Here is a 25,308-nt window from a genome sequence, read left to right as displayed (position 1 = left end):
GGATGAATGAAGATTGAGATATTTATACTTAGATAGTGGCGGTTCAAATCCAGTAATGGCCGACCATCACTAACACACACTTAATGCCTTGGATACTGAACCGACGGGACGTTTCAATGACCTTTATCTCTTACGTCATGATTTATCGGAAGCGAGGTTCGAAAATTCATATCGTTTCTCGTCATCTTCTCTCCAAAAAATGAGGGGACTATTTGTATATGGTCGAAACTAGGTTCGTTCATTGCTTGACCAATCAAGGTTGAAACATGACTGGTTAAAGATCGAGCTCGGATTATATCGAACCAAGGCGCAAAATTAGACCGTCGAGCTCGTGACCCAGAGACCGAGCAAGATCGAGGCAGAACAAGATCAAGACCAAGCAAGATCGAGACCGAGCAAGATCGAGGAAAACTTATCGAGCCAAGTAATGAAAAGCGGAAAGATCTGTAATCCGCCGAGGATCACGGTGAAAATCTCGGCATGTATTAAGAAGAGGCTGATTAATTAGCGAATCATAATATTTTTTACCTTGTATGTTGATACCCAATTTTTTCCTCTGTATTTTTATATACAAATAACTTTCAAAATAGCATGCACATACATATATAAGTATGCCCAAGAGTTTTGGTATTTTTTCCTAATTTTTTAAGATTTTAAAATCAATTTATTGTTTATTTTTAGCAGTATAAAATCCAATAATTATTTCCAAGATTATCATTTTGGTGAATAACTTATTTTATCCTCACATTTATACCAAAATATAATTAAGGTAATTTTTGTTATATTTTTTACAAATCTATTTGGTATTTTTAAGCTAAATTGCATGTAATTGCAATTATAGCCTATTTCATGATTAGTAGCATTTTATAATTATAAAATTATTTTCAATATTTTTAAATTAATATTTATATAGTATTTGTTGGCTCAGTATTTTTAATTTACTTTTAAAATTATTATTACTATTTTTATAAAATACAAAGGGAAAATAGGCTATTTAACACTTAGCCCATTTCTATTTCAATTACAGCCCTTTCACCTTTCAATTTTGGCCCTCAATTTGACCCAATTCCTCCCGCAAATTAAACCAGCCCAATCCCCAAATTACCCGGCCCCTGACCCGATTAAAAAAAAACCCACTCGGTTCCTCTTTGATCCAGGCCGTTGATCATTTTGATCAACGACCGTAATTCACCCTTTCCTTTTTAATTCCCAAGCCCCCTTGACCTAATTCATTTCACCTGAGATGCCGTCTTTGAACCCTTTCGTCTCTCAAATCCTCTCGAGCCTCTCCGAAACCCTAATCGTCTCCCACCTTATCTCACCATGTTTCCACCAGAATCCATAGTGTCTCCGACCATGGATGGTCTGTACTCATCCTTTCTCACCATCAGACCTAAACTATTCAAGGTTTTGAAGCCTGACTTCAATGGCTCTCTTCAGATCCTTCTTAGATCTGTAGATTTGGCTTCTCCGGCCATTACCCCGACATGTTCAAGCAATATGAGTCTTTTCGACTCAGAATCTGACTTTCCTCAAGACCTTTCTCATTTCTAGGGTTTTCTCTGAAACCCTAAGCTGTCTGAGGTTCTTTACTTGCTTATTTTCTTAGATCTGAAAAATGTCTATGTTCTATTGAACTTTTTAAAGGTTTTCCCCAAAGTCTCTTTTCAAAATCGTTTAATTTCGATTTAAGGTTTCTGAAAGGTTTTTTAAAAGTATCTTTCTGATTCTTTTTGTTTTTTCTTTATGTGTGTTTGTCTGTGTTATGCTCGTATGACTTATTTTACTATGCATGTACTGTTCTTCTACTTCCTTTTTCTACTATACACGTTACTCTTGTACTCACATGTTAATCTGTGTTATGTTTTCCTTACTCTTCAACTATATGTGTTTATTGTGAGTTCTTTGATATTGTTGGCTTTACTGGACTATGTTTGTGTTCTTACTAAGCATGATTCATCTGTTTTTGCCTAAGTTTGTATCACTTTTTCTTCTGAACTTGTTTAAGTTCTGAGTTTTTCTCAAAACGTGTTCTCCAAGCTCTTAACTGTGTATCATGTCTGTTTGTTTCTCATAAGTCTTTGGAAAAGACTTCTGAGTCTCTATCGAGTGGCTTGCCTTCTCATCTATATTGTCTGATTCATCTTAAAACCCCAATATTTAGGGTTTCCTTTAGCAATTTTGATTTTTGTGTTTGAATTAGGGTTCCACTTTGGGACCCTGGACTCTCTGACTCATTGTGAGTCTACAAACGAGACTTGCAGCCTTTCTTGCTTATGATTCTGAACCTCTCTTTGGTTAAACTCTCTTCTAAATAAACTTCTTGATTCACATGTTTGTGTGCTTTTATATATCAGAACTCTTCTTTCAAAAGGTCTTTACCAACTAATTGATTGATTTCGAATTCCTTTTAATAAGTCCTGACTGATTGTTACTGATTTCCTTTAATTGAACCCTCTTTACCTATTCCTGACTTAGTTCATTCGAACTAAGCCTGTAATGTTGATTTTACTGGCTGTCCGATTGATTCCCTTTCCTTTTTCTTTACAAACCAAGTACCAATGGACTTTTGCCTTAAATAAACTCTATGTATTTACCCTTTTTATGCTATTGTGAAAAGATTTTAATCAAATTTCTTTCCTCAATTGTATTCCACCCGTTTGAAATCAAATCCTTTAACTGAAGGAAGATCATATAAGACTGATTGCAAAGTTATTTCCTTACCTTTCTTACTCATTTTCTGCAATATAAAAGGGACTACCCTTTTGCACTTTTGACACCACTTCGAGTTCAATACCTCGAACTTTTAGATCAATACTTTTAACTTACTTACACACTTTATTGCTTTGAGTTTAATACTCTTACAACATTCTGCTCTTTTCTGGGATCTTTTGGAACTTCTGCTTGCAACTTGGCTTTTTCAAGACTATTGTTACTTGTTTTTTTTTCCTGAAACTGGTATGTTCTAATTTAGCTTTCCTGCCTCACCCCTATGTGTTTATTTACAGTTTTTTGCAATCCTGTTTACTTTGTTGTTCATGATTAATGTTAACTATGTGTGTTCTTTCCTTGCATCTGTTTTCTATTATGAATCCCTACCCCTATTCCCTTCTATATGTTTGAGTTGAGGTTTATGGCCTGGCAGTATCCAAATTATTGCCCAGGTCCAAACCTTGATCCTCAATGGATCCTAACTCCCAATTTTGGCTGACAGACTGGTCAGGGGTGTGCCAACACTCCCAATTGCTGGGCATGACCACCAGCCTACCATGGCTTTCCCTGATCTCCCCTATGCACTTACACTTACTCTTAGACTCTTAAGTTCTACCCCCTCATATGAACCTTGCTTTGGGACCTTGAGTTCCTTCTGAACTTGGGCATCTGAGGGATGGCCTTTCCACACTGCACTATGATCTTAATTTTACAATGTGTTTGGGGTGTAAGCACTGCTCGGAGCCCCTTTGAGACTCTTAGGAACTTTGACACATCCCCAAGTATGAGAAAAGCTTTTGGAAGTCCGATCCTGAAAGTTGGTTTATCTCATATTGTTGGACTTTGAGTCTGAATTAGGCTGTTTGGTTATAGCTGAAACTTCTGATGTAATTTTTTGACCTTCTTTTTCTGAGTCATTCGGGTCTGTAATAATTTGTAATAACTATTGGGGATGGATAGTGGAGAGGGATGGGATGAATGTATGCAAAGGGATAGATAACTTGCCTATATGATTTTCTGATTCCTGCATTCACATAAACAGCATGCCTATAGGTTACTTATAAATTTTTGCATCTTAGAAATTATGCCTATAAGTTCTGCATTTCTGCATATAGAAATCCTATATCTAGGTTTCTGCATTTCTGCATATAGAAATCATGTATCTAGGTTTCTGCATTTTTGCATATAGAAATCCTATATCTAGGTTTCTAGGTCTCTACATATAGAAATCCTGTTTCTAAATTTCTGCATTTCTGCATTTCTGCATATAGAAATCATGATCATAGGTTTTCTGCACTTCTGCATATACATGTCATTAGGCAAATAATCATAGGATTAATAATAATCAACTTCATTCTAGATATCATGCCTATAGGACTCTCATATTTTTACAATCATTTAAAAACCAATAATGCTTAGAAATCATGCTTGTAGGAGTAATCAATTGAATCAATTTCGCTATTCCATCTCTGAGTTTAAAATCAGTAGTAATATCGTTTACAATCTACAGAACTCTTGTTTATAAAACCAGTAATCCTTTCTTTAAAATCAGTATTGTTAGATGTCATGCCTATAGGTCTCACCTAGGCAAACCATTAGGTGATTAATTAACTGTGTTAGTTTTGATAAACTATAATCAGACAAAGCTAATTCAGATTCCTCATCTGAGAAATATCTGATAAATCAGCCTGTCCTAACGCTTTAATTCAGACCATAACCAGTATTTGAAGTCATGTTATATATTTGCTCCTCTGAGTGAGGAGGCTTGTTTGAGCCTTAACTGCTATTTGTTTTTCCCCTAATTGCTTGTGTGTTTGTTTGTCGCCTAGACTTTTTATCCTTTTAAAACTCTGAAAAGCCCCAACTCCCTCCCCTTTAGGATTAGTAGTCTCAAATGCCTCCGGGACTAATAGGATTGGGACGGGTAATAGCATGCAATAAGAAATAATACTATTCCGCGCTTTAATACCTTAACGGGGTGGGAAGGGTAAATATTGATATGATGACCGGTGTGCTAATACCACCTGTAGCCCCTCTTTTGAGGAGTTATTACCGGGTATTGCATTGATGTGATCCATATTATTTGCAAACCTAGGACCCCCTTTCCTTTATTTGTTTATTTTATTCTCAAACAATTTCTTTAAAATTTCCGCTTTCTTTACTTTCGTCAAACTCTCAACTTGCTTATTTGTGTGAAAACCCCCCTCTAACTGAGACTTCTATTTGCTTACTTGTTATTCAAAGTCACAATTGTAACATGGCCGGGAACCACACTAGTGGATCTTGGGGGGTGCCTAACACCTTCCCCTCGAGATAATTTTTAGCCCTTACCCGAACTCTGGTTTTCAAACTCGAACTCTTCTTAAGTGTCCTAATGCACTTTAATCATTAGATGACGACTCTTCAACCCAAAAAACCCAATTCCCAAGAAGGAACGAGTTGTCCTCCCAAATGTCATGAACCCGATTTTGCCTTAGAAAAAGAAGGCGCGACAACATGGCAACTCTACTGGGGACTTCTTTAGGCTTTTACCATCTCATGTTACCTGTGACTTCACTGCTTCGTTATTACCTTTATTTAATGTCTTTACCTCTTTTCTTCTATGAAACTGACTTGGCTCTTTGTTTCTTTTCTTTAATGCTTTCTTTTACCGCTTTCCTTCAATGTCGTTGTAATTATGAGCAATTATTGTAATCATTACTTTATGAACGTGCAAATACGTGATAACTTGTTTCATTCTTGTAATTGCATATTCAACATCATATTCCACTCGTGCCAAACAAAATACCATAGCAACGCTTATAATGAGTGGTTGCACCCTTCCAATATTATCACCCTTAAATTTGGTAAAGGCATATTTGCGGTAAAACCAGTCGATCAGCGGTGCAGTCGACGGTTCCATGTCTTTCCCTCTTGAGTTGTCCACTCAAGGGTACCGGTCTAATACCCCATAGAAACCTTACAATGTTCAATTGTGCATGCATCACTGTCAAACCTAGTCGAGTCAGTTATGTTGTCCGCATAATGACTCTTTAAGAAAGCCTTGTCCAAAGTCCACCGGGTTTCCTTCAAACCCAAACGGACACTACCATGTCTGTACATTTATTTGGAGAACTAAATGCTGCTCATGCTAATTGTTGATATTTAATAGTCGAGTCTGTCAGAAGTATGGCCTCACCCTTTTGTTTTGCAGAAATGAATGACAAAGTTACCGACTTTGGTATGGTCAACATACCCTCACTCTTGCTGACCTGGTGGAGGAACCTCGCATCAAGTAACCAAATCAGCGAATGGAAAGAGAGAGTCACCAGGTCTAGTGAGAAGCTGTAATATCTAGAATACAGTCTACTGGAGTTGAAAAGGAAAGAGAGGAAAAGAGTCACCGACTGTCAAAACGCTGAGGAAGGCAAAGGAGAACACCTGGCGAAGGCATTTTTACTAGAAAATCTGCGCGAACTGGAGGATCTGATCAACGAAAACATTCAACCTGAAGAAGGTCCTTCTGGGACCAAGTAGTTAGGATCTTTTAATTTTGCTTTAAATGTAATAAGGCCAATGGCCTTTAGTGACATTTTATTTTCTGCTATTTTAGTGTCGTTTTGGGATTCATCTAATTTTTATCAATAAAATGAGGCATTTAGCATTATAAGTTCTCCAAATCAACTTGTCGCTAGGCCTACCTTGGGCACAACGAGGCTCCCAAATTAGGACACGATTTATATTCTTGCACTATGTGTTTAAATATTGCAATGTTTTCTTCTCATAACCCGCACTAACTTTGTTTATATTTTTTTTGTTTTATTCCCCTCCCCAAAGGTTAGTTCGTGCACTCTGGCATCATCATCATACTCCATAAGACCTAAGGACCCTCCGCCTCCTCCTCCTCCGAGTCCTATCAGAAATAAGAACAAGGGAAAAATGGAAGATTTGAACAACATCAGAAAGGAGAACTCAGTTGAAAGGGTAGAGGTTCCTCAGGGTATTCAGGTTTCCAAGGAAAGTGCCTCCCAGCTCGAGCAAAAGTTGTTGAAATTTCGGGAAGAACTGGACCAAGTTCGGAACTTGAAAAGCTTGTCACTTTCCCACACCACCCCAGATATCAACTTTCCCAACACTCAAAACCCCATACCTCCACAAAACATACCGAAACCACAAAACCAACCCCCTCCCCATCACCACTGCAACACATGCCACACTTCAAACAACACCCCACTGCCCATCCCTAAACCACTAAACTCCACAAATGATCATCTCCACAACACCCCCAACTATGTGGAAACCATACCACACTATACTCAACCTATTTCACGCATACATGAGTGTGCTGGCAAAGACTCTCTTATCAGGAATCTGTCCGCAAAACTCAAGAAGCTGACTAGCCGAGTTCAGGGTGTTGAAGGAAGCAAGGGGATCGAGGGATTGAATTACAAAAACCTTTGCATTCAGCCAGATGTCGAACTACCCGAGGGGTACAAACCTCCCAAGTTTGAGATGATTGATGGCACAGGGGATCCCAGAGTCCATTTGAGGACCTACTGTGACAAGCTGGTCGGAGTAGGGAAGGATGAAAAGATTCGCATGAAGCTCTTTATGAGAAGCCTGAAAGGGGATGCTCTATCTTGGTACATTAGCTAAGACTCGAAGAAGTGGTCGAATTGGGTAAGTATGGCGTCCGATTTCATGGACATATTCAGATTCAACACGGAGAATGCGCCATATGTGTTCTATATCCAAAACTTAAAGAAGAAGCCTATGGAGACATTCCGCGAGTATGCTACTCATTGGAGATCAGAAGCTCCCAAAGTAAGGCCGACTTTGGAAGAAGAACAGATGAACAGGTTTTTCGTCCGGGCTCAAGACCCACAATATTATGAGAGGTTGATGTTGATTGAAGGCCAGAAATTTTCTGACACTATTAAGCTAGGGGAAAGGATCGAGGAAGGTATTAAAAGTGGTATGGTCACAAACTTTGAAGCATTACAGGCCACCAACAAGGCTCTACAGTCTGGTGGCACGTCCAAGAAAAGGGATGTGAGTGTCGTGATGGTTGCACAGAGAACAAAGTCCCCAATCAAATACCAAACCTACCCATTACCTCCACTCACATATCAACCTACCCCAAATTACCAAGCACCCTTGCCCTCTTACCAAACTCCACCGCCTACTTACCAATCATCTCCACTTCCCACATATCAGCCCACTTCGCCCAGACACTCTCAACCCGCACCTGTCTACCAAGCCTACAACACCCAACATGCCCACTATCAATCACCTCCCCCTCACCAAAATTTCCCTAGACCCCGACCAAACTTCGACCACAGACCCCCCAAATAGTATACCGCCATTGCTGAACCTATCGACCAGCTGTATGAAAGGCTCAAAGCTACTGGTTACGTCACCCCTATCCCTACCATAAACCCCGAAAACCCCTCCCAATGGGTCAACCCAAACAAAACCTATGTATACCATTCCGACATGAAGGGGCATACCATTGATGAGTGCCGCTCTCTGAAGGATAAGATACAAGCTTTAATTGACAACAAGATCATTATGGAAAAGAAGCCTACTCTAAATGTCCGTAACAACCCTCTACCAGACCACAAGGGTGGAGGTGTTCACATGATTGAGATAGAAGACGATTAGGACCCTAAAGGGTCGATTGGATTGATCGCTGAAGGTGACAAGCCAAAGAAACCAACAACCACCCTTAACCAGATTATGGTCCAGATGCAAACCTTCTGGAGATGCCGAAGTGAACATGTCCATACCACTTGAGTTCGAAGCACCTTCTTCTGCCCTATTGAGGTTGAGTTTGGGTCCCCCAAAGGCACCTGTACCATTTGAGGTTGCTGTATTACCACCTAAAGCAAGGGTGCCCATTCCGGTGGCCATGACAGCCGTAACACCATTCCACTCAAAGGCCATTCCATGGGATTACACCGCCGAGACGAGAAGGAAAGGGAAAACCAAATCTGGAGAAGCAATTGCAGCACAAGGTAAGACAAGAAACGACAGGGTTTATATTTTAGAACATCTAGTTGAGTCCAATAAGCAGGCCTCTAGACGACCAACCGTCACTGAAACTGGGCCTGATGATCTCTGGAGGAAGATACAAGCCAAAGAGTATTCGGTCATTGATCAGTTGAACAAAACGCCAGCCCAGATCTCTATCTTGGCTCTGCTACAAAGCTCTGACGCACATAAGAATGCCTTATTGAAGGTGCTGAGCGAGGCATATGTGCCCAGCAACATAACTGGAGGAGAAATGGCAAACATGGTAGGGCAAGTATTGGAGAGTCACAAAATCTCTTTCCACAAAGATGAGCTGCCACCTGAAGGGCTAAGCCACAACAAGGCATTGCACATCACTGTGTAGTGTGAAGATTATTTCATCACCAGAATCTTGATTGACGGAGGGTCCAGCCTCAATATTTATCCATTGGTGACTCTCAGAACATTGGAAAAGAGCTTGCATGAGATCAAGGATGGAGCCATCAATATAAAAGCTTTTGATGGATCCCAAAGGTCCACTATTGGGGAAATCAGTTTGTGTCTGCAAATGGGACCGACTTGGTTAGACGTTGATTTTCAAGTGATAGACGTCCCAGCATCTTACAACTTGCTATTGGGACGGCCCTGGATCCATGCCACTGGGGCTATAGCATCAACCCTACATCAACCAGTGAAATTCGAGTGGAATCACCAAGAGGTAATTATTCACAGCTGCAGACATGTGATTTTTGACCCTCCCAAGATTTTTCATATTTTAGCCCGTAAATATTTAATTTAGGCATAATATAGATATTTTAAGTAATTTTGACTCTTTTACTCTATTTTATTACAAGAAAACAAAAATTTACAAAAATAGGTTTATTAATGTTTTGTAGTCATTTTTAATCTAAAACAATATACAAAAATAGTATCGTATTTTTATTTTAATATGATACTTGAAAATACCAAAAATAGATTTGTTTTAATGGTTAGTTTTATTTTAATAAGTATTTGAATAGTAGTAATAATTAATAAATGGGCCCGTATTTTTAATCTCGTTCGCAACGAAAGAATAGAACTTGGGCTCGAGCAACCCATTTTTAGGCTTAATTTTGGACCTAGCTCACAATTGTCAAGCCCATAATTCCTAGGTCCACACCCCTTAACCTAAAAACCCTACAATCTACAATATAAAAAGAAGAAAAAAAGGAAAAAAAGAAAAAAAGGGCTGAAAACAAAAACGAAAAGCTGCGCAGGACCCCCCCTCCCCGGGGCGTTGTCTTCTCCAAACGACCCATTGCCATTGTTATTCTTCTGCAACAGAGAACCAAAACAAAGCACCCCCTCTCCCCGCTGCCTTTTCTCCAACAGCAAAACCAACAAACACGAGCCGCTGCTACTTCTCCATCAAGCGACCCCATCGCTTCCTGAAACTCGCCGGCAAAATGAGCTCCACCAGCTCGTCGAAGTAATGAGTTCCGAACGCGATGAGTAGAACCAAACGAACAGACTTCATGAGCTTCTTCTTCATGAAGCTCAGCCTAAAACCCTAGACCATTCAGCACCCCTCATGGTCTTCTTCCTCATCAAAACAAAACCCTAAGAATTCAGCAACCTCCAATCAGCTGCACGCGCACACAAGAAACCAACCCAGGATCCTTGTTTCCGAACACCGAAGAACACACAGAGAACAGCCATGTCTGACGACCCTATCTTTCCTTCATCATTGGAACAAAACCAACATATCCCTGAACAGCCGAGGCCATGACTGTTGCTGCAACACCTAGCTTTTGCTTCTATACCTCCTTCCCCTTCTATCTCTTTTGAAGACCATCGACGCCACCAGTGACAGATCAGGCAAGGAACCCGGCGGACGACGGAACCTTGTTTCTTTCCTCCTCTTTCTCTGGCGATTGTGTTATTATCTGAGGCAGAAACTGAATGAGTTCTCTTGAGGTTGCGTTCATATGTTTGTTCGCGTTTGAGTTCCCATTTCCGTCGAGATTCGGGGTCACTGTTTCAGCGGGTTTTGTTTTTCTTTTTTCTTCAATTTTGGATATTACTTCTCTAATTTAATGTCCTAGTTTGGATGTGAAACAAAACAGTTCTATATACAATCAGAAGAATACAAAAAAAACGCTTTGGTTCATTCTGTCAAGCTTGATTTCGAGGATAGAGTTGATTGGAAATATTTGATCCGGAGTTACGTCTTAAGTTTGAATCTATCGACGAAGATGTTTGTGTTTTTCATTTGGTTCCGATTTTTTGGTTTTTCGAGTATGGGAGTAGAGTTAAGTCAAGGTTGATTCAAGTTTGTCGCCGGTTTTAGATTTTTGGTGCCGATTTGGGTTCCCGTTTGCGGTTCGTCACATTTTGAGTTCAAAACAATGAAACAATCAATTTTTCGGCTATATTGAGGTTCACTCTTTCATCTCCTATTTGTTTTATTCAAGCTTGATAATAATTATTGGTTTGGTGATATGATCCCATTGATTCTGTAATTGTTCTCCGTAGTTTTGAATTTGCTCACTTAGTTATTTGCTCGTATGTTTACTCGAATTGGTTATAGCTGAGCATGATTTTGTCACAGTATAGAAACAGAGTGCTATTCATTAATTGAACTATGTCAATTAGATTAAAAGGGCTCGGGTGTACATTTCACGTGACCCTGCCATGATTTTGGATAATAATAATGAAATAAGCATGTTAAAAATCGGAGTATGCATTCGCGCAACTTTGGCCAGGCTTTTCTTAATAAAGCGTTATTAATTGTGGACATGTTCGTGTGACATGATTTTTAACGCGCCAAAACAAATGGGGACACGTACACATGACCCATTTCAAGATTTTTTTTTTAATTTAAAAGTGGTTAAGAGGTGAAAGCTCATAGGTTCCAAAATGAGAAAGTAAGCAATTTCTCAAGCAAAGTATAATCAAAAGCGACCGTGCTAGAACCACGAAACTCGGGAGTGCCTAACACCTTCTCCTGGGTTAACATGATTCCTTACCCGGATTTCTGTGTTCGCAGACCATAAATAAGAGTCAACTTCCTCGATTCAGGATTTAAACCGGTGACTTGGGACACCCTAAATTATCCCAAGTGGCGACTCTGAATCTTTTAGTAAATGATCCCGTTTCGATTGTCCTTTAATTGGAAAAACTCCCTCGTATTTATATCCTTTACGGGGTGTAGGTAAAAAAGGAGGTGTGACAGCTCTGGCGACTCTGCTGGGGATCGAACCCAGAATCTCTGGTTCAGGGTTCAAGAATTCAAGCTTGTTAACGTGATTTTAACTTGGCTTTATTTATTGTTGATATTACTGTATTCTGTGAACCTTTTTTGTGCTAAATACTATCTGTTTACCACTTTAATATTGTTTGAATTGTATATAACTGTCTTCTTACGCCACCCCCTCTGAAGAGCATGTAGATCTACTAGACTACAAAGAAAGAAGTTGGTAGCAACAGAACTCTTTCTAAACCAGTCTTTTGAAAATGGTGCACACGTTCGTGTGGCCCACTTTTTCTGTAGAAATTATACCAAATAAAACGAGGCTGGATAAGCAACAAGGCCGGGCAGACTTCAGTGCTCCTGGTACGTCGCCCCCTCCTCAGCCCCAGTTGTCCGCTCGGGTACCCCAAGTCTAGACCAAAACCCTAGGATTTAAACCTAGAAAAATACAGCCTCATGCCGGATCCCTATTAGGAACGTTTGTTTGCATCATGTGCATTTGACTTAGGGGACTCAACACAGAGGTTGGGTCCCTCTAGGACAGGTGTAACCAAAATAAAATACCATCCTAATGCATCTTATGTGCTACATGTTGCATTTATTCAAGGATAAAAGGGTCATTTGGCAGATCAATGATAGCTGAGGGTAAATGAAGAAATGAAAAAAAAAACAATGAAAAAGAAAAAAGAAAGAAAAAGAGAAGGGGAAGTGTGAAAATAATGCAAGTAGGGTCTAGTTATGTTTTTTTGATACATTTTTAAGAAGACAAAAAAAAGACAAAAAAAAAAAAATTGCACTTTTTCATCATTTTTCAAAAATCAAAATCAAAAAAAAAGAGAGAAAAAGAAAATCTAAAAAGATTTGCATGTTTCATCATTTTTCAAGAAAAGCAAGAAAAAATGTGATTTCTATGAATTAGTGGGTTTTTATTATTCTCGCCCGTATCCAATTTGCCCGAACTACGCGAACCTGATTCTCGTCTCTCGGGACGGGATACGTAGGCAACCCACATAGGGTCCGGTCTTCCTAGTAAATCTTAAGTTCTTGGCTTTGCGGGGTCTTAGCCAAATTGTGCACTTCTAGCTACCTTTTGGCCAAATAAGTCATTTTGCAAAAATAGTGCCAATTATGTCTTGCATGTGTTTAATAGGGAGTGTTATTATCTCACATAGTGCTGGTTAAAGTCTTCTCATACAGGTGTAGATTTATTTACCGAAGTTTGAGCATTCAGACACCCCGTGACCATCCGGTCAGGATCGCTCGGTCAGGAGTTGCTTAAGGAGATTTGTTTTATTTCTATGTTTTTGAGTTTGTTCCTCACTTTATGCCGTCTTTTACTCTCTACTTTTGTAAAGTAATGTCAAGTCTTTTATTATTGTTATTTTCTGTTTTATATTTGAAAAAATGTGTTGTAACTCAAAAATCCAAAAAGAGATGTTGCATTTTATATTTCGTTATAAATTTTCTTTAGAATGCTAATTCCAGAAATGAGAACATTTTGAGGTTGTTTTTCCTTTAGGCAGTTAATATTTAGGACTTAAGATGATTTTTTTTAAAGTTTCCTTTTGTATATTAGGACCAAAATTCAAAAAAAAAAAGAGAACTTTAGTTTAATACTTCTTTAAAAGCTTTCTTTAGGGTGTTAATTCCAAAATCCAAAAAAAAAATCTTTTGAGGTGTCTCTTTGGAAAATTAGTGAAAAATGAGAAAAAATTCTTTTATTTTCATTAGAACTTTAGGATATTGTACATAGAAAAAATACTTTATCTTTTGTTTATCATTAGAATTTTCCCTTTAGGTAATCAAAAACTGAAATCCAAAAATATCGTTTATCTTGTTCATTTCTCGCTTCGAAATCCTTCCTCAGGGATATCAAATGCAAGTTCAAAAAAGATTCTCTTCTAGGGTTTGTTCCCTAATAATTTCCGTAGAGTAATTGTTTCAAAAAGAAGAAAAATTCAAAAAAAGGGGGTTGCTTCTTTTATTTCTCTTTTCTCATCAGATTGTCAAAAAATAATAAGAACGTTGGTTTGTTTATTTTATTTCTGATCTTTCAGAACTACGCAAAGATCTGATTCATGCGGAGTCATGATACGTAGGCAACCTACATAGGGTTCGATCGAATCATTTTTTTAAGACTGTTAAAAGAAAAGAAAAAAAAAGAGAAAAAAAAAGAAAAAAAAGAGGTAAAATTATGGGATGTGAGATATGAGAGAAAGAAAGGGTGATGATTAAAAAAAAGAAATGAAGGAAAATAGGCAAGCCAGCAAGTGCTAGAAAAGCAAAGAAAAGAGAGGTTGAAATGAACAAACTGTGATGATGCCAACTGACCTTTGTACCCTCGAAGTCATTTTAGGATCGATAACTGTGGCTAGGTGCATTGCCCATAAAGTGAGATTATCTTATGTTAAATGTCCTAACTCTAATGTGATGGCTTCATTTTGTTATATTCATAGCAGAAGGGTGGTTGGTTTATGGTTTTAAAGTGGTAACTCTTCTCTACAACACAAAGTCAAAAGGCAATGGCAGACAATAACAGAACTGAGTTGGTTGATACCGGTGCTCGAAAGCAGTCGGTTGAACAGGACAATGAGTTGGTTGAAGAGGTAAAGATGTTAAGACAACACATGGCGGACATGTATCAGGCCTAGATGACTGGGAAGGCACCACCCCCGCCACCACCTAGCTTCCTAAATGCTACCCTTACCCGAACACCGATCACAGTGCCAGATGATCCCCCATACTCTCCAGACCCACCCGCTTATCATGGATTTCCCAACCACCCTAGTAGCTCCGTCTTATCCACCATCCCCAAAAATGAACACCCACTCAAAGCTCACGATGCCCAATCTTACCCATCAAAGGTTGCCCACAAGGTTCCTAACTTATACAAGCAGGGCCCGCGGGATGAACCTCATGTTGAAAATGAAAAGTTCACAGGAAGAGAAGGGCGAGATGGGATACCCAGGAGGCCGAAAGGCATAGAACAGTCCTTAAAGAACAAGCAAGGAATGGGAGACCAGGGTAGCATGTCTTACAAAGAATTGTCTATGTCCCCCGACGTTCGGCTGCCTGCAGGGTTTAAAGTGCCAAAGTTTAACTTATATGATGGGTGTGGGTATCCGGTAGCCCATTTGAGGGATTATTGCAGTAAAATGAGAAGTGTTGGAGAGAAAGATGATTTGTTGATGGCGTACTTCAGTGAGAGCCTGACTGGGGCAGCTTTGGAATGGCATAATCGTCAAGATGTTGGTAAGTGGCCTACATTGGGTGACATGGCTCAAGATTTTGTTCGATACTTTCAATACAGATCAGGTGTTGTCCCAGACCGCTCCTCCCTATCTCAAATGGAAAAGAAACCCAAGAAAAGTTTTAGGGATTTTTGGCTTAGATGGAACGAACAAATTGCTCGGGATAGTCCTCCCATTGATAGAAAAGATATTGGTGAGCCCCGCCGACGACAGGGTTTAGTGGTCGTTCTTGCTAAACGCTTTCAGCCTCAATGTCGACCTCGTGGATATGCTTGTAATCCTCCCCAATGCTACTTCTCCCCACATAACTCTCAAAGTCGTACATCACTTTCCCAGTACCCTGTCCACAATGCACCACCATATGCTCCACACCCACAAGGCCCGCGATGGCCCACACCACTTCCCCAAATGTCTTTCCCGCCCCCACGAGCCTGCCAAAAACCCCCTGGATCAGGTTTCTGGCCCAATCAAGCATTTAAGAATGAGAGGTTGCTGAAAAAAGAAAAGGCTTTCACCACATTGGGAGTGTCATACGCCAGTTTATTCCAAAAGTTGAAGCAATTGGACATGTTGAAGCCGATTCATATAAAAATGCCAAACCCTCTATCAAAGAAGTTTGATTTTTCTCAAAGGTGCGCAGATTGTTTAGATGCCCCGGGGCATGACATAGAGAAGTGTTGGAATCTGAAGAAAGCAATTCAGAAGCTTATTGATACAGGTGACATTGCCGTGCAAAATCCAGATGCAGCAAACACTAGCCAAAGTCCATCGCCTATTCGTAATGAGACGTATATGGTGAGTATGATTTGTTTTGAAAAGGAATGTGGAAATTCTTCTGAGATCCTCGAAAGTCCACGCGCTGCGAAGTTTTTAGCGCTATCAGAGGTTGATCTTAAGAACGAGCCAGCAAAGGGAACCCAAAAGCAATTTGTTAAGATCAATGTGATGGAAGTTTGTGAAGGTCCTACTAATGTTGATGTGGAATTCAGTGGTTAAGATGCCGAGTTTGGCAATTGGAAAAACGCTTCTATCTTGGTTAGCCAGGGAGGAGTTTTACTGGTTTATTTTGTTGTCGTTTCTGTTGTCCGGGTTATTTCAGGGTTGTAATCTAGATATTGTCTTGTGACTCAAACCCTTCTATCCTCTTATTTTGCCTAGTTTGTTTAGTCTAGTAGCTTGTTTAGTGTTGTCTAGGTTTGTTCTAGGTTTGTAGCCCCAGTTTAGTTTGTTTGTTTTGTTGTCCAAACCCTGTCACCATCTATCTCAATTTTCTGTTTTCTGTGATTTCTAGTCATTTTCGTTTAGTTCTCTTTTCTTTTATAGTTCTTTTCCTGTTGACTCTAGTAACATGACATGTATGCGTAATTCGCGGCCTGGTCTTAAAAATTCAGTTTAGTCATGAAGTAATGAATGAAACAATTTTGAAGATGATGGGGACATTTGAGGGAAACAAGTAAAGGCATGTTGAGATCACTTCAAGCCCGAATTGTGTGAAACTGGGGCATATAGAATATGAAGAAACCCTATTGAAATGCATCATGCCGCATCGGTTTGAAGCTAAAGGCAAGTTTGCCCAAATTGACATGGGTCGTTCGTGGTAATGAGAGTGAGAGTGTTGTCCAATGGTTCTTTGTATATAACAGATATAGAAGGCGAATGTGTGGATACGGTCGTCAAGTCTGGCGCAATCAAAAGATGTTACGAATGTTTTTCTTGGTTTGTTTAATTGCATTGTTTGTACCTGACATATTTTTAAGATTGGAATGACGAAGGCATTTTATTCTGCTATCTAAACACTTTATCCTTCGTTACCCCTTTCAGCCTCATTTATTTTCTTTCATACCCTTCTTTCGGAATTAGTAGCAAAGATCAGAAACGCAAGCGTAAAAGATGAGTAAAGGAAAAAGAGAAAAGAAAAAGAATGAAAATAGAGAGAAGAAAAAGAAGAAGAAAGAGAAAAGAAAAAAAAGAATAAAAAAGAGAAGAAAAACAACAACAAAAGGAAAAGAAGGAAATAAGAGAAAAGGAAAAGAAAAGAAAAATCACAACAAACAAAGTAATTCCTATGACATAAACTACGTTCGACCTGATTCCTTTTAAGGATACGTAGACAGCCTCACGGTTCGGTCCCATCAAAATAAAAATCCCCAAGCAAGAAACTGCGGCAGAAGTTATGGTTGGTGTAAGAAAATCTGGTTCCGAAAGTTGTAATGTTGAACCCATGAGAATTGTTTTGAGCCTTTGATATCTTTCTTTTTTAACCCTATCCAAAATCCCACGTTACGGTCCAAAGAAAGACCTTTCGATCAGTCTTCGAGGAATGCCAAGTCAAGTAAGGAGAGGTAATTCATATCAGGGGCAACACTCTGGTCCAAGTAGAAACATAATGAAAATAAGAGAGTCTAATTGGTGAAAACCCTCATGGGCACCGTAGGGCAACAAGAGCTGAGAGAAATCCAAAAATGAGAGAGTCTTACTGGTGAAAACCCTCGCGGGCACCGTAAGGCAATGGTAAGTTGAGAGAAAGAACAAAATGAGAGAGGCTTGATGGTGAAAACCCTTTGGGCACTACAAGTCGAATAAGGATTGTAAATCAGATTGGATGATCGGAGCATTGAAGCCCAGTTTCACGGTTCAGAGGTATAACAGGGGTTGAACATCAGACTTGCTCAACAAAATAGGCTACAAGTGCATGTCATGGTCATTAGAGTTGGTATCCACATCTGATAGGTTTCTACTTTGTAGTTTTCTTGTTAGGAATCATCTCTTTCCTTTGTCGTTTACTCTATTCCTTTTGTCTTGTTTACCTCCTCGTTCCGAGTCTGTTTGGTCAGAACAAGTGAGAAATGACTTCAGAATTTGCCACCAGCTTTTCAATTGCACAAAACGGGATCTGGCCAGTACATCAAAGTGTCATAAGTCAGGAAAGAATAACAAGCGCATTGAGCTGGTAATAATCAACATGCTTTGGGATCCTTATGAAATACAAAGGTTTTGGTACACATCAATTCAGGAACAATGCAACAGATGGAGGGTGTTAGGTGAACAGATCAAAGGTATTTTCGGTGAAACACGACGGTTTGGTACATATCAATTCATAAACAATGCAACAAGATGGAGGGGTTTGGTGAACGGATCAAAGGTATTTTCTGTGGTAAGATCGACAAAAGGTGTTTAATCAGTGACAAGCGAGGTACTCCGAGCAGAAATCAAAGTTATTATGGCAAGTGAAGGAGCAACAGACCTCAAGGCCAGGGCCAGTAGTTTAAGACAAGAAAAAATAACATGCGCAATAAGTGGGCTGCAATTGTCGTGCTTTGGAATTCATGAGAAACACAAAGGTGCAGTACACGTCAAGACAAGAGTAAGATACAACAGATGGAGGGTGTTAGATGGACGGATCAAAGGTATTTTCGGTAAAACACAAAGGTTGGTAAATGTCAGTTCATGAGCAGTACAACAGATAAAAGGAATTGGGTCTGAACGGAGAAAGGGCATTTTCTGTGATAAGGATGGCAGAGAAAATGGTTAATCAATAAACAAGCAAGGTCTTCGAGTGGAAATCAAAATTATCATGGGAAGTGAAGGAGCAACCGTCCTCAAAGTCAAGGCCACAAACCAACCCCCATATTTTTAAGCTGACAAGATTTTTCTTTGATTTGAAATAGGGGCAAAAAAATTCGGTTGTTTCGGAAAAACCCTCCATGGAGAAAGGCAGTCACCAAACAGGTTTGATTCTTGATTTTCAGGACCCTCCTGGAAAATGGGACCTAGTTTAATGTTCAGAAATAACATAATCTAGCATAAATGTATCCCAAAAAAATATAAGTTAGCTTAGAAGTTTGCATGTCCGAGATAGGATTCAATTAGGAGTTGTCAGGACCCTCCTGAATAATGAGACTTAGCTTTAAGATTTCGATTAGATAACAACATTTAGCGTAAACTCTACTGTAGGGTAGTATAATTCAGACATGAAAGTTGTCACCCTTAAGATAAAATTTGACCTTTGATTTTCAGGACCCTCCTAGATAATGGGGAGTAGTTTAAAGATTCTCTTAGATAGCAAGATTTAGCAGAAGTCACACCTGTAAAAGATATAACTTAGATTTAAAATTATCGTTCAGTTAAGAGTTTTCAGGACCCCGCTGCATAATGGGACCTAGCTTTCAAATTCTTAGTAATATTTGGTAATATGATTCAGTTTAACACTCACATATGTGCCCAGTTACCAAACTGGGGCAGAAAAATTTTCTTTGTTTTTGTCTATTTTGTTGAAATCAGGTACACGCTTGGAGAACAGGGAGAAGACTTTCAAGCGCAGCAGTCAGGAGCCCGCTTGGAGAACAAGGGAGTACAATTTAAGTTTTAGCTTTCAAATTCTTTGTTTTGTCTATGTTGAAGTCAAGAGCCCGCCTGGAGAGCAAGGAATACATTTCAAGTTAAAGTCAGGAGCCTGCCAGGAGAGCAGGGAATACATTTCAAGTTGAAGTTAGGAGCCCGCCTGGAAAACAAGGGAGTACAATTTAAGTTTTAGTTTTCAAATTCTTTGTTTTATCTATGTTGAAGTCAGGAGCCCGCCTGGAGAGTAGGGAATACATTTCAAGTTGAAGTCAGGAGCCCGCCTGGAGAGCAGGGAATACTTTCAAGCGTAGCAGTCAGGAGCCCGTCTGGAGAACAAGGGAGTACAATTTAAATTTTAGCTTTCAAATTCTTTGTTTTGTCTATCTTGGAGTCAAGAGCCCGCCTGGAAAGCAGGGAATACTTTCAAGCTAGCAATCAGGGGGTCCGCCTGGAAAGCAGGGAATACTTTCAAGTCAGCAATCAGGAGCCCGCCTGGAGAACAAGGGAGTACAATTCAAGTTTTAGCTTTCAAGTTCTTATTGATATTTGGTATTGTGATCCATTTTACACTTACATCTATGCCCATCCACCAAACCGGGGCAGAAAAGTTTCTTTATTTTGTCTATTTTGTTGAAGTCAGGAGCCCGCCTGGAGAGCAGGGAATACATTTCAAGTTAGCAGTTAGGAGCCTGCCTGGAGAGCAGGGAATACATTCAAATTTAGCAGTAAAGAGCCCGCCTGGAGAGCAGGGAATACATTTTAAGTTAGCAGTCAGGGGCCCCACCTAGAGAATAGGGTCAGTTTTTATTTTAGTCAAGCTTAGTTTATAGTTTTCCTAGTTTATTCTTTAGTTTGATTTCATCATTGCATCAATAGTACAAGTGGTTTACAATTTTGCTAACAACTCACAAATCTTCCTAGTGTAAACTGGGGCAGAAAATTTCTTTGTTTTATCTATTTTGTTGAAATCAGGCGCCCACATGGAGAACAAAGGGAGAGAACTCAAGTTTCTAGGGAAAGCAGTGTCGAAGGAAACAACTCAAGTTTCTAAGGAAAGTAGTTTCGAAGGAAGACAGTTCAAGTTTCAGGAGAAAATGGTTCAAAGTGCAAGGGAAAACAATGTCAAGTAACAAGAGAAGACGGTTCGAGCTCAATAGTCAGTCGTCCACCTGAAGAAAAGGAAAAGCATCTCAGATTGCAATTCAAGTCAGCAACCAAAGAATCTCGCGGCAAGAATGTGAGTCAACAGTCCGAGTGATCAACAGAAGTTAGTCACAATAAAGAAAAAAAGAGAAAGGAAAGAAGTGAATCCAAATGCAGAATTTGATGAAAGATGTGGGTTGCTAAAGACATGGCCAAGGTCACAAGAACTACATGTCCGGTCTTGGTCCAAAAATCTAAAGAAGAACGAGCTAGCACCTGCAACTGGCAAGCGTTAAGGTTCAGATCTAAAGTCTGCATGAAGAACCACTCAAGACTCAAGATCATGCTTCAGAAGACTTCTAGATAGGAATCTTGTAACTCGTAATTGATAGGCTTAACTAGTCTTTTTCATGTTTTGATTTTGATGTAATAGCAGGACTGCAGACCATAACCTCGACAGAATGGTACCTCGACCGGATCTCCACCTCGGCATACTCCATCATCTCACTCATTTCTGAACTACACATGGCTTGATTCCTTTATAGCCAAGGATATGTAGGCAGCCCAGATACCAGGGCTCGGTCACATTCCCCTTTTCTCTTAGTTTTAGTCTCTTCAAATAAGGGTCGGGTCAAAAACCTGTCTAGTCAGTCTTTGTCTGAAAACTCTGTGTGTTTCCAGTCAAAGAGAAGCAGCTGTAGGCATGTGATTTTTGACCCTCCCCAAGATTTTTCATATTTTAGCGCGTAAATATTTAATTTAGGCATAATATAGATATTTTAAGTAATTTTGACTCTTTTGCTCTATTTTATTACAAGAAAACAAAAATTTACAAAAATAAGTTCATTAATGTTTTGTAGTCATTTTTAATCTAAAAAAATATACAAAAATAGTATCGTATTTTTATTTTAATATGATATTTGAAAATACCAAAAATAGATTTGTTTTAATGGTTGGAGACACTTAAAGTTGGCACGATCTTTCATTTAGACACCTGAACTTAAGAGAGTTTCTATTGAGCACGTACGTTAGATGAACTTTTTTCCAATTAAACACTTCTTGCTGAGTTGGCACATAGAGTGAGTTTCACCCAATATGGGTGCGTGAAAAGCCCAAAAAACAGATTTTTTTGTTTTTTTTATTTCCTTCTTCTTCTTTATGTCCACCACCATTTCCACCATTGTCTCCTCCACTTTCCGTCATCTTCTCCGACTCCTCCACTTTCCGTCATCTTCTCCGACTCATTTTCCTCTTCTTCTTTCGAATCCCATACCAGATTCAAATTCAGCCGAACACGAAAAGTTCAATACAGTAGTACTTTCTTCAAAATTATCATATAAAATACAGTAGTACTTAGAAGCACAATGAATGGAAATAGAAGAGATTTTTATTGGAAAGGAATATGACAGTGCTGAAGCACAATGACATTTGTTTGTTTGTTATCAAGTCCTTATTTGTTTGCCAAGGAAAAGTTCTTGGCAGAGATTCTTGGCTATTTCCATTCCTTTAAGAACTGAAATGAAGAAGAAGAAGCAGAGAACTGAGACTAAAACAAAGAAGAAGAAGAAGAAGAAGAAGAAGAAGAAGAAGAAGAAGAAGAAGAAGAAGAAGAAGAAGAAGAAGAAGAAGAAGAAGAAGAAGAAGAAGAAGAAGAAGAAGAAGAAGAAGAAGAAGAAGAAGAAGAAGCAAAATGAATGGAAATAGCTTGAACTTTTCCAGTGAAAGCCAAGAATGTCATTGTGCTTCAGCATACCCAAAATGAACCAATCTCACTCATATCTTCACCAAATGATTTAAAACTTGAAATGAAAACTCTAAACAATATCAATACCAAGCCCCAGTGATCAATTCGAACAAACAACCACAAAATCAAAAGACCTAAGTTCGTCTTCTTCGTCGAACAATCAGTTCAAGTTTCGAACCCAAAACCCTAGAAAAGCATTTCAAATCAAAGCTCAAATCTTCATACCTCACCTCATATCAGCGTTTACAACCAAAAACTCGAACACCCAGCCAACTTCGAACCCTAATTTTCAGATTTTCAAAAAACCCAAGTACGAACATTTCCGGTGAAATCTAAGAATTTTGCAAAATTTTGCATTTGTTCTGTTCGATTTGGAACCCTGAAACTCCATTTTCGGCAATGTGGCCTAGAATTAAGCCAAGCCATGGTTATGGGAGTACTTTGTTTTGCAGATGAAGATGGAAAGGAAGGGGGTGGGGGTCGTTGGGGAAGATGACGGAGGGGAGGGGTGGGTTGGGATTGTTGTTTTTCTTTTATTCTTTTTCATTTTTCTAAAGTCTTTTTTTAATTGTTAATAAATCCATGTGTCTCTATCTTATTGGTTACCCAGGCGTGTGAATTTCACGCATCTATTACATATGGATGTCTAAAATTTTTTTGTCTAAATGATACAGTAAATACATGGTTAAAATGTTCAAATGAAACAAACTTAAGTTCAGGTGTCTAAATGAAAGATCGTGCCAACTTTAAGTGTCTCCGTATGTATATGGCCTTTATTTTAATAATTATTTGAATAGTAGTAATAATTAATAAATGGGCCCGTATTTTTAATCTCATTCGCAGCGAAAGAATAGAACTTGGGCTCGAGCAACCCATTTTTAGGCTTAATTTTGCACATAGCTCACAATTGCCAAGCCCATAATTCCTAGGCCCACACCCCTTAACCTAAAAACCCTACACCCTACAATATAAAAAGAAGAAAAAAAAGGAAAAAACAAAAAAAAGGGCTGAAAACAAAAACGAAAAGCTGCACAGGACCTCCCCCCCCCCTGGCGTTGTCTTCTCCAAACGACCCATTGCCATTGTTATTCTTCTGCAATAGAGAACCAAAACAAAGCACCCCTCTCCCCGCTGCCTTTTCTCCAACAGCAAAACCAACAAACACGAGCCGCTGCTGCTTCTCCATCAAGCGACCCCATCACTGCCTGAAACTCGCCGGCAAAACGAGCTCCACCAACTCGTCGGAGTAACGAGTTCCGAACACGACGAGTAGAACCAAACGACCAGACTTCATGAGCTTCTTCTTCATGAAGCTCAGCCTAAAACCCTAGACCATTCAGCACCCCTCATGGTCTTCTTCCTCATCAAAACAAAACCCTAAGAATTAAGCAACCTACAATCAGTTGCACGCGCACACACGAAGCCAACCCAGGATCCCTGTTTCCGAACACCCAAGAACGCACAGAGAACAGCCATGTCTAGCGACCCTAGCTTTCCTTTATCGTTGGAACAAAACCAACAGATCCCTGAACAACCGAGGCTATGACTGTTGCTGCAGCACCTAGCTTTTGCTTCTATACCTCCTTCCCTTTCTATCTCTTTTGAAGACCATCGACGCCACCAGTGACAAATCCGGCAAGGAACATGGCGGACGACGAAACCTTGTTTCTTTCCTCCTATTTATCTGGCGATTGTGTTATTATCTGAGGAAGAAACTGAACCAGGACTCTTGAGGGTGCGTTCATATGTCTGTTCGCGTTTGAGTTCCCATTTCCGTCGAGATTCGGGGTCACTGTTTCAGCGGGTTTTGTTTTTCTTTTTTCTTCAATTTTGGATATTACTTCTCTAATTTAATGTCCTAGTTTGGATGTGAAACAAAACAGTTCTATATACAATCAGAAGAATACAAAAAAAACGCTTTGGTTCATTCTGTCAAGCTTGATTTCGAGGATAGAGTTGATTGGAAATATTTGATCCGGAGTTACGTCTTAAGTTGAATCTATCGACGAAGATGTTTCTGTTTTTCATTTGGTTCCGATTTTTGGTTTTTCGAGTATGGGAGTGGATTTAAGTCGAGGTTGATTCGAGTTCGTCGCCGGTTTTAGATTTTTGGTGCCGGTTTGGGTTCCCGTTTGCGGTTCGTCACATTTTGAGTTCGAAACAGTGAAACAATCAATTTTTCGGCTATATTGAGGTTCACTCTTTCATCTTCTATTTGTTTTATTCAAGCTTGACAATAATTATTGGTTTGGTGATATGATCCCATTGATTCTGTAATTGTTCTCCGTAGTTTTGAATTTGCTCACTTAGCTATTTGCTCGTATGTTTACTCGAATTGGTTATAGTTGAGCATGATTTTGTCACAGTATAGAAACTGGGTGCTATTCATTAATTGAACTATGTCAATTAGATTAAAAGGGCTCGGGTGTATATTTCACGTGACCCTGCCATGATTTTGGATAATAATAATGAAATAAGCATGTTAAAAAACGGAGTATGCGTTCGCGCAACTTTGGCCAGGCTTTTCTTAATAAAGCATTATTAATTGTGGATACGTTCGCGTGACATGATTTTTGACGCGCCAAAACAAATGGGTACATGTACGCGTGACCCGTTTCAAGATTTTTTTTTAATTTAAAAGCGGTTAAGAGGTGAAAGCACATAGGTTCCAAAATGGGAAAGTAAGCAATTTCGCAAGCCAAGTATAATCAAAAGCGACCGTGCTAGAACCACGGAACTCGGGAGTGCCTAACACCTTCTCCCAGGTTAACAGAATTCCTTACCCGGATTTCTGTGTTCACAGACCATAAATAAGAGTCAACTTCCTCGATTCGGGATTTTAAACTGGTGACTTGGGAGACCCTAAATTATCCCAAGTGGCGACTCTGAATCTT

The sequence above is a fragment of the Nicotiana tabacum genome, chromosome 6 (assembly GCF_000715075.1).
Source record: "Nicotiana tabacum cultivar K326 chromosome 6, ASM71507v2, whole genome shotgun sequence".
In the NCBI taxonomy this organism is placed as follows: Eukaryota; Viridiplantae; Streptophyta; class Magnoliopsida; order Solanales; family Solanaceae; genus Nicotiana; species Nicotiana tabacum.
The sequence above is the reverse complement of the archived record's forward strand: the minus strand, read 5'-3'. Positions refer to the sequence as shown.